Here is a 9,715-nt window from a genome sequence, read left to right as displayed (position 1 = left end):
AAGAATGAGCTCTCTAGTGTATCTCTCCGTTGCCTTGAACAGGCTGTGTGCTGCAAAATGTGCTGCAATTCCGGGCCGGAATTTCCCGCGCTGCCCTGCGGATGTGACGTCACATGACGCTGCATGCACGTTCTCCCCGTTCTCCCGTGCCGGCTTCACTGTTGGCTGCAGTACCCCCGACGGCCGTCGTGGTGAAGGGTGGCGCTAGAGAGTCTCATTTCTTAAAAGCTCCTTTAAACCGTGTAGCACTATGTGCCAGTAGCTGATCTGCAGAAGGTTCGTCTATGAAAACCAGTCAGTATGTTAATGTTGTAGAATAGGTGACAGCTTCCTCCACGTAACTGACACTCGCTTTGTCTGGCTCGGTCTCAGAACACAGGAAGTTAATGGAAAGGACTTGAAGCTGTCATGAAAAGCAGAAGGAACTGTAAAAGCTCAACACATCAAGTTATGGGAAGGAGACTGAGTTTGAAGGCGATGGGATGAGGACACAAATTACTTCTTTTGTTCAGCTGTTTGAAATGGCATATTTTTGCATGTATGCAAATGTAATTCTTAGTGTACTGAATCATAGTTGCTGGCTGTGTGGGTCCTAATCCAACATCAAGAGACGCTGCAGCACAGATCCTTCCATAATCGTTTACGGAGGAATGCTGTCACTTTTTATTAGTGACAGAAAATACAGACATACTTTGTCTCTCCTTTCTGCACGGCCTCGGTATTATGCTTTGCAGCAGAATGTGTTACAACACTGCAATTTGTCAGTTCTGGTGCTGCTCTGAGACTATGGAGGACCAAAACTGACATACCGGTAATTCAAAATAAAAGCAGAAATATATATTTTTTTGGTTTTACCTTTTTCCTTATACATGCATTTGTTGTTTTTACATTTCCTTGTCTCCTCTTTTTACTTTACCATCTGCATTTCTGGCTCATGATGCCAACGAGGAGGGCTGCCCTTTTTGGTCCAGCTCCTCTACTATTGGTCAATAAACAGGAATGACATGATCGGGCCCAAAATTAAGACTATTCTGCAACCGCCAGTGTCCACATCCTTGTCGCAGGAGGCTATAGTGAACCCAAAGCCTGTACCGATAACTGAGTGGCTGACCCTGGTAACTGCCCACGTTATTTGGCTGTAATTTTGGTGTCAAACTCTGCAACTCATTGAATCGCCTACATGTCCCTGATGTGCGTTGGAGAGAGAACGACTTGCATACCTAGGCTGGTCACCCACTGGATTAGACACATCCTCGACTGTCTTTAAGTTTGGACCGGCTGGGCATTTAGAAGCTGACAGCTATTGTGCTCATCCTCAACTCATTCTTTAACATTATGATTTCCTGCGCTTACAAACAGCAGTAAAGCCAGCGCTAGTTGATAAATGCCCTCAATGTTGAATTATATTAATGTCGATACTACTCTACATTTTATTCAAAACTAAAACTAATAATAATAATGTCCAGATATACATTAGCTGCTTTGTTTGTCTTATGAGAGCAGCATTATACATACACATCCACAAATGTGAGGGGCATGTGTGTCTATCCCAGTGTGTCACAGCCAGTTGTGTCTTCGTTTTGGCCCGATCCAGCTTCTTCCTGTTTATTGAACAATAGTAGAGGAGCTGCACCAAGAAGGGCAGCCCTCCTCATTTGCATAATGAGGCAAAAATGCATAAGGTAAAGTAAAAAGGGCTTTTTACTTTACCTTATGCAAAATTGCATAAGGTAATGTAAAAAAAAAAGCAAGGACATGAAAAAACAACAAATGCATGTATAAGGAAAAGGAAAACTCAAAATATATATATATATTTCTGCTTTTATTTTTAATTATGTCAGTTTTGGTCCTCCATATGAGACCAGCCCTGTTGAATTGTCACTATTCATGAATTTTTTTTTTCCAACTTTTTTTATTGGGTTTTGCATTTATACAATTATATCAAAACATTTAGCAAATTTAGCACACATTTTTCTGTTAGGAAAAAACAACAGAAAAATACAGTGGTCACTTACGTATTGCAGCATACCCGAACAACCTATATAAAACTAGAACCACAATAAAAAAATACAAAATAAAACTAAGACAGAAATGGACAATTGCAAAAAAATAAAATAAAATAATATATATATATATATATATATATATATATATATATATATATATATATATATATATATATATATATATATATATATATATATATATATATATATATATATATATATATATATATACATATATATTTGAAAAAATTTAATGAGAATTATTAATTAAATTTAAAAAAAAAAGGCACAGGCACATCAGTCAGGTAATAGTGAATTGCAATAGAGATAGCAACAGACATCCCAAGTTAAAACGGCATACAACCCTCATCCCAACATAAATAGCATATCTGCAGGACTCACTAAGCTGCTTCAGTCCCATCAGTCAGGGGTGAGTGGGACATCCGTCTTCTTAACGAATTGAAGGAATGGGCCCCATAATTTCTCAAATTTACCGGAGCAGCCAGACACTATTCATGAATTTAAGGAGGAAAATCTCTGATCTGAGCTCTGATCGTGGTAGAAGAGCGGCCTCTAGTGGACACAGGTGCCACCTGCAAGCACAGCTGTCGTTATAGAAATGAGGAAAGTTTCACTTACAACCCAACAGGGACTGGAGCCGCCGAAACTATGGTGCAGCTGTTTTCAGTTGTTATACAAACAAGGTTGTGAGTGTGTCTCTTTCATTCCAATAATTTTACAAATGTTTTTATTGTTGAAGTTATGGGGACTTTAAAGTGCAGGCATGCTGCAAGTTTGAGTTAATATGACTCCAGATAAGAGGAAGAATTAAGGAAATGCAGCTTTTTGAAATGTAGAACCCTTGTATTCACAACCTGAAATAAAACTGGCCAAGTGATATAAAGACAATCTCAAGGACAACTTTTCCTTCACACCATCATAAGTCAAACAGGTGTGAATTTGACTCCACATGTTGAATTTGCTGTGAACCGACACCGGCAGTCAAATCCTCTCTGGGCAGATGAAACAGGCCTTCATCACGGTGCAGAAACAACGGATCAATATCAGAGAGATTCTGGAAGCTAAAAGAAATCTTGGTTGTGAACTCTGTACTCTAAACTAAGCGTGAACATACACAGAACGGTTGAACTAGATTAAATAATATTCCCTCTACAATAATGAAAAGATTTCACCAGAGCAAATATACAACCCACCACAAGCCACTCATTTAGCACAACAACAGCAAGGCCAGATTTGACTCACACAGACACCACACCAGAATAATAAAACCAGTTTCTTACTGTCACCACCCTCATACAAGTCATGAATATTTATCCCATAAATTTACCAGTGGAATTGTTTTTCCCTCCAGATTAATAATAATAATAATAATACATTTTATTTATATAGCGCTTTTCTGGGCACTCAAAGACGCTTTACATTAAAACAAAACACATAATACAAATTACAATTACACAGGACAGTACAAAAGGACACAACATGAGACAGGACATTAATCACACATTAAAAGCAGTTCTGTAAAGGTGAGTTTTGAGATGGGATTTGAATGCTGGGAGGTCTGTACAGTCACGGATGTTTTTGGGGAGGGAGTTCCAGAGGGTGGGAGCAGCGATGGAGAAGGCCCTGTCGCCCCAGGTCCGGTGCTTGGTTCTGACTGGAAGGGACAGGAGGTTGGCGTCAGAGGAGCGGAGGCTGCGGGAGGGAGTGTAGCGGTGGAGCAGGTCGGTGAGGTAGCAGGGGGCCTGATTGTGGAGGGCTTTGTGGGTGAGGAGAAGGATTTTGAAATGGATCCGTTGAGGGATGGGGAGCCAGTGGAGCTTCTGGAGGACTGGGGTGATGTGGTCTCTGGAGCGGGTGTGGGTGAGCAGGCGGGCGGCAGAGTTTTGAATATATTGGAGTTTATTGAGGACCTTGGAAGTTGAACCGTAGAGGATGCTATTGCAGTAGTCGAGTCTTGAGGTGATGAAGGCGTGGATCAAGGTTTCAGCGGTAGAGAAGGAGAGTGATGGACGGAGACGGGCAATATTTTTCAGGTGGAAGAAAGCAGTCCTTGTGATGTGGTTGACATGGTGTTGGAAGGAGAGGTTACTGTCCAGGATAACTCCGAGGTTGCGGATGTGAGTGGAGGGAGACAGAATGGAGTTGTCCATGGTGAGGGTGAAGTTGTGAGCGGTTTTGGTGAGGGATTTTGGGCCGATGATGAGCATGTCCGATTTGTTGTAGTTGAGTTGGAGGAAGTTCGAGTGCATCCATGACTTGATTTCGGCGAGGCAGTTGGTCAGGGTAGAGTGGGTTGCAGAGGTGAGGGATTTGGTGGAGATGTACAGTTGGACGTCGTCGGCGTAGCAGTGGAAGTGGAGGCGGTGGCGGCGGATGATGTTGCCAAGGGGGAGCATGTAGAGGATGAAGAGTAGAGGACCAAGCACCGAACCCTGGGGGACGCCTTGTGACAGAGGGGCAGTGGAGGAGGAGCAGTTGTTGATGCTGATGAATTGATGTCTGTTGGTGAGATAGGATTTTAACCAGGAGAGGGCGGATCCGGTGATGTAGAGAGATGATTCCAGGCGGGAGAGGAGGATGGTGTGGCTGATGGTGTCGAAGGCTGCTGTGAGGTCCAGGAGAAGGAGAATGCTGAGGTTGCCGGAGTCGGAGGAGAGAAGGAGGTCATTGGTGACTTTGATGAGGGCTGTTTCTGTGCTGTGACGTGAGCGGAAACCAGATTGAAATGTTTCAAACAGATCATTGGAGGTGAGGTGGGTCTTGAGCTGAGTGGCGACGGCGCGTTCCAGAATTTTTGACAGGAAAGGGAGGTTGGAAATGGGCCGGAAGTTGTTCATGGTGTCAGGGTTGAGTCCAGGTTTTTTGAGGATGGGGGTGACAGCTGCCAGTTTGAGGGTGTCCGGGACTGATCCAGAGCTGAAGGAGGAGTTGACGATGTTGATGATGAGTGGGGAGATGGCTGGGAGACAGTTTTTTATAAATGAGGATGGGATGGGGTCCAGAGCACAGGAAGAGGTTTTCATGCCCATCATGACAGTGGAAAGAGACGCTGAAGACATGGGAGAGAAGTGAGACAGGGGCTGCGTGGTGGAGGGGGGGTAAACAGGTGGGGAGGTGGAGGGGGTGGAGGAGGTGGTCAGGTTACTGTAGATGGTCTGGATTTTGGATTGAAAAAATGAGAGGAAGTCGTTGCACTTAGAGACTGTGAAGGAGTTGGAGATGTTGTCACTGGGTTTGAGAAGTTTGTTGATTGTGGAGAAGAGAGCCTTTGGGTTGGAGGAGTCGGAATGGATGATGTTGGAGAAGTAGGTGGAGCGAGCTGAGTTGAGGGCATCCTTGTATTGGTGGAGATGATCAGTGTAGGCGAGTTGGTGAACAGTTAATCCAGATTTCTTGCAGAGTCGCTCGAGTTGACGTTTACGGGATTTCAGTTTGCGGAGTTCAGGGGTGTACCAGGGTGCTGAGCGTGCGAAAGAGACTGTTTTGGTTTTTATGGGAGCCAGTTGATCAAGACAGGAGGAGAGTGAATGATTGTAGTAATCCACGAGGTCTGAGGGGTTATCGGGTGACGGGGGAGGGGAGGCGGACATCTGAGTGGCGAGAGAGGCTGAGAGGGCAGAGGGGGAGATGGATCTGATGTTGCGGAAGGATATTTTGCGTGCTTCTTTGGGAGTGGGGATGGGGATGTTGATGTCCATGATGATTGCCAGGTGATCAGACACGTGGAGGTTGAGGCTGGAGAGCTGATTTATTGTGAGGCCGGTGGAGCAGACGAGATCGAGGGTGTGGCCGCGGGCGTGAGTGGGGAAGTCGACGTGTTGAGTGAAGTTGAGGCAGTGTAGCAGGTCCAGGAATTCAGCAGCAGGTTTACAGTTAGGATCGTTGATGTGGAAGTTGAAATCACCCAGGAGGAGAACAGAGGGAGAGATGGAGCAGAGCTGGGTCAGAAAATCCGAGAGATCCGAGAGAAAGGAGGGGTTTGGTTTGGGGGGGCGATAAATGACGGCGGTGACAAGAGGAGTGGGGCCAGGTAGTTTGAAGGCAGTGTGTTCGAATGAAGGAATGACAGGAATGGGGATGGAGGTTGCTTTAATGTCCTTTCTGTATATTGCTGCAACACCGCCCCCCCGCCCCTCAGCGCGAGCTTGTTCCATGTAGGTGAAGTTGGGGGGAGTGGCCTGATTTAGTGAGAAATAGTCCAGGGGTTTGTGCCAGGTTTCTGTTAGACAGAGGAAATCCAGATTATTGTCCGTTATAAATTCATTCAGCAGCAGGCTTTTGTTGTTGAGTGAGCGGGTGTTGAACAGAGCCAGTTTCAGGTGGTGTTGCTTGGTGATTGGCTGAGAGGACTGAGGAAGTGGACGGAGATTGGACAGATTCACATGCTGCTTGTTGTGATGACGTAACGAAGTTGCGGGACGGCAGGAGGACCAGAAGGAAGGAATGGAGTTTGGCGACGTGAAGTTGTAGGAAAACATGCGTCCTGAGCGGCTGTGTGGAGGATGGTTTTGCCAGAGTGGACCAAGTGTCGGGCGCGGGTGGAAGGCCGCGGCGGAGTGGAGCGGCGGCATGGTCCCGGTCGAGAGCGGTAGCTGGAAGCTAACGAGAGCTAGCGTCGAGGAGCCGAGGGTCCGGGTGTAGAGGAGCGACGATTACTTGTCCTGCATCTCCATTATGTTACATCTCATGTTACACACATAACACATTCATGTTTTGCACTCAGCTACTTGCTCTGTACACTCATTGATTACCCATAATCTGTACGTTCCTCATCTACTGGGCCTTGGCATATATAACAAGTATTGCCTGTATATACAGTAGTTCACAGTTGTACGCAATCTTTGTATTGTCTATATAGCTTTTAGATAAAGCAGATCCTGATTAAAATAAATAAAAACAATGTCCTATGGACAGATGAGAGCAAAGTAGAGTGTTTACAGCATTTTAGCAGAACACCTCATACCTGCCCTCAGGTGTGGTGGTGATGATGTGGGCTCCACCTCGTAGTCACTGGGTCAACCACAAACAAAACGGTAAAACAGAGTGTCTCAGAGCCAAATGTGAAGCTATTGGTCCAACAGGTAAAACTCGGTTGGAGACATATTGTTGCTGCTAAAAGTGCATCTACAAGCTGTTGTATTTTAGGAGTACTTAGTATTCTCCACATGATTTTTATTTATTTACTTTGTGGCTTCATTTTTGTTAAATAAAAAAGGTGCAAAAAAGAGTTCTGGGTTGTTATTTGTCTAAGGCTGTATTTGTTAATCCTAAAACCTACTATGAGCTGATGACTTATTATGTTTCACAAACATACACACACACACACACACACACAAACAGAATTAAAAGTGGGGGTACTAAAGTCTGCACATAACTCTGTTTGACTAGCCGAAGACAAAAATAAATAAAGTACCAACAGACAGACAGGAAACACTTTAGTTGGTTAGTCCATGTAGTCCTGATTTCAGGTAGCCAAAAGATCCTCAATATTTATTTACAGTTATACTGATTTTTCTAATGGCATTTTTTTATTTTGAACTTTTATTAGAACCAGTTCCTTGATAGAGTCTCACACAGTATGACAGGTGCAAATACTCAGCTTGGTATCAAAATGACATCATACCAAATAGACAATCAAATTGCCAAGAGGCGGAAGGATATTGTTCATAAGTCCACTTATTTCAGAATAATAAAGAAATAAAAAAAAGGAAAATCCAACTAGCCCAGTTGCACAGAGACTATATTCTCCCTTCTCTAAATACATTATAACAGGTGTCCATTTTGTAAGATACAAGTCCGTCTGGAGTCGAAGCTTTGCCGTTATGTGCTCCATATAGTTTACATCCTTAAGTCTTTGGGTCCTGGTTCAGTGTGGGTGGATGAGGCTCAAGCCAATTTACTGTGATCATTTTATGTGCAATCAACAAAAGAGCCCTGAGCATAAACCCACAGTTTTTCCCTAAATCTGTCAACAGTACAGTACCCAAAATTAGTTGCTGTGGTTCTATTGGTCTATTTAAATTCAAAATCTCACTTATTTGTCGCTTCACAGCACAGTCTCCCAGAATTTTTGCAATTTAGGGCAATCCCAAAAAATGTGAGAGAAGTCCCCTATCATGCCACAACCCCTCCAACAAAGGGGGGAACACTTATTGTAATATCTAGCTATCACCAAAGGAGTTTTAAAATATCTCACTCTCAACTTCCAGCCAAACTCCCTCCAAGTTGGGCTGCTTAAACATTTCTGCCAGGGTACCCAAGAATTCTCCCACTCCTCATCAGCAATTATTCTAATGGCATTTTTAACCAGTGGCGTCAATTCAGTGGAAGCTAAGGTATGGCAAGGTTACGAGTCACAGAACTTAACTAGAGTATCAATCAACACGTCCAGCAAATACTCATCACAGAATCTGCTATGGAGCTTATCTGTGTGGTCAAGAAAATTGGAACTTTTTCAAATGCAGTCTCGCTCACTGCAAAAACTCAAAATCTTACCAGGAATATTTGTCTTATTTCTAGTTAAAATGTCTCATTTTTAGTCAAAAAATCTCATTACACTTAAAACAAGAGTCATTACTAGAAAAATAACTTGTTATTTGACCATTTTCACCTGTTTCAAGTAAATTTTCACTTGAAATAAGTAGAAAAATCTGCCAGTGGGACAAGATTTATTGACAATTGACGCCCCGGTTTTTAACACTGGAATATAAGAGAGCTGTGATCACCAATATTCCTCTTTATTGGAGGGGGTGGTGTTAGAAATGAATTAAAATCATGCTTGAAACATCTGTTGAATCAGCTGGTAACACTTTTATAATAACGACGAGGGACATGAGAGGAAAAGCAAAGAAAAGATTGAAGTTAAAGGTTTTATTTGGTCTCTCTCTCTCTTTTAAAAGCACCAGGCAACACTTATTGAGTTCCTCTGGGCTATTCAGGGATGCACAGATGGCAGCAGCCTGCAGGCCCATTATGCTCACACACCAATCTGAGAAAGGTGCTTGATGGACTTGGTTTGTCTGCAGGCTGCAGAGAGGACAGGACCCAGGATCTGTGGCTGCTCTGGGAGGCTCTGGTCCATGGAAACCCTCGCCTGAGCTTTATTGCCCCCCATCTTTGTGTGACAGACAAGAGGCACAGACAGACAGACTGCCTCTCCCAACTCCACCACACAACGATCTGAGTTACTGAAAAGGCTTTCGGCTTCAAGCCCTCCATCCGCCATTTTCAGCAGATTGAAAGCAGGTAGAGCACTAAAAGCACACGTCCCCGGTGAAATAACGCAGGTAAGTCCTCCTATAGTATCCGAAAACCCCCCCTGAAAAAAGCCCTTTTATCCGAGGACGCGTCGGTGCGGGACGGAGCTGCAGATCCACCTTAAGCCTGAATTATGGTTCCGCGTTAAATCGACGCAATGCTTACGCCGTGGGGTACGGCGTAGGGTACGCGGCGACGCACACCGTATGGTGTGCGTCGCCGCGTACCCTACGCCGTAAGCTCTGCGTTGGTGTAACGCGGAACCATAAACCAGCCTTTACTTCTCCGGCCAGAATCGGGTGGGTTGAGAGGAGCGGACGGGTTTGCACTGCAGGGAAACAGCAAACCGCATCCTTCAAGCGAGCTACACTTTCACACACTCTTTATCCGTCTTTGACAACTTTTTTGGGACCAAGGGAGGAAGGATACGC

Source organism: Cololabis saira, chromosome 8 (assembly GCF_033807715.1).
Source record: "Cololabis saira isolate AMF1-May2022 chromosome 8, fColSai1.1, whole genome shotgun sequence".
NCBI lineage: Eukaryota > Metazoa > Chordata > Actinopteri > Beloniformes > Belonidae > Cololabis > Cololabis saira.
The sequence above is the reverse complement of the archived record's forward strand: the minus strand, read 5'-3'. Positions refer to the sequence as shown.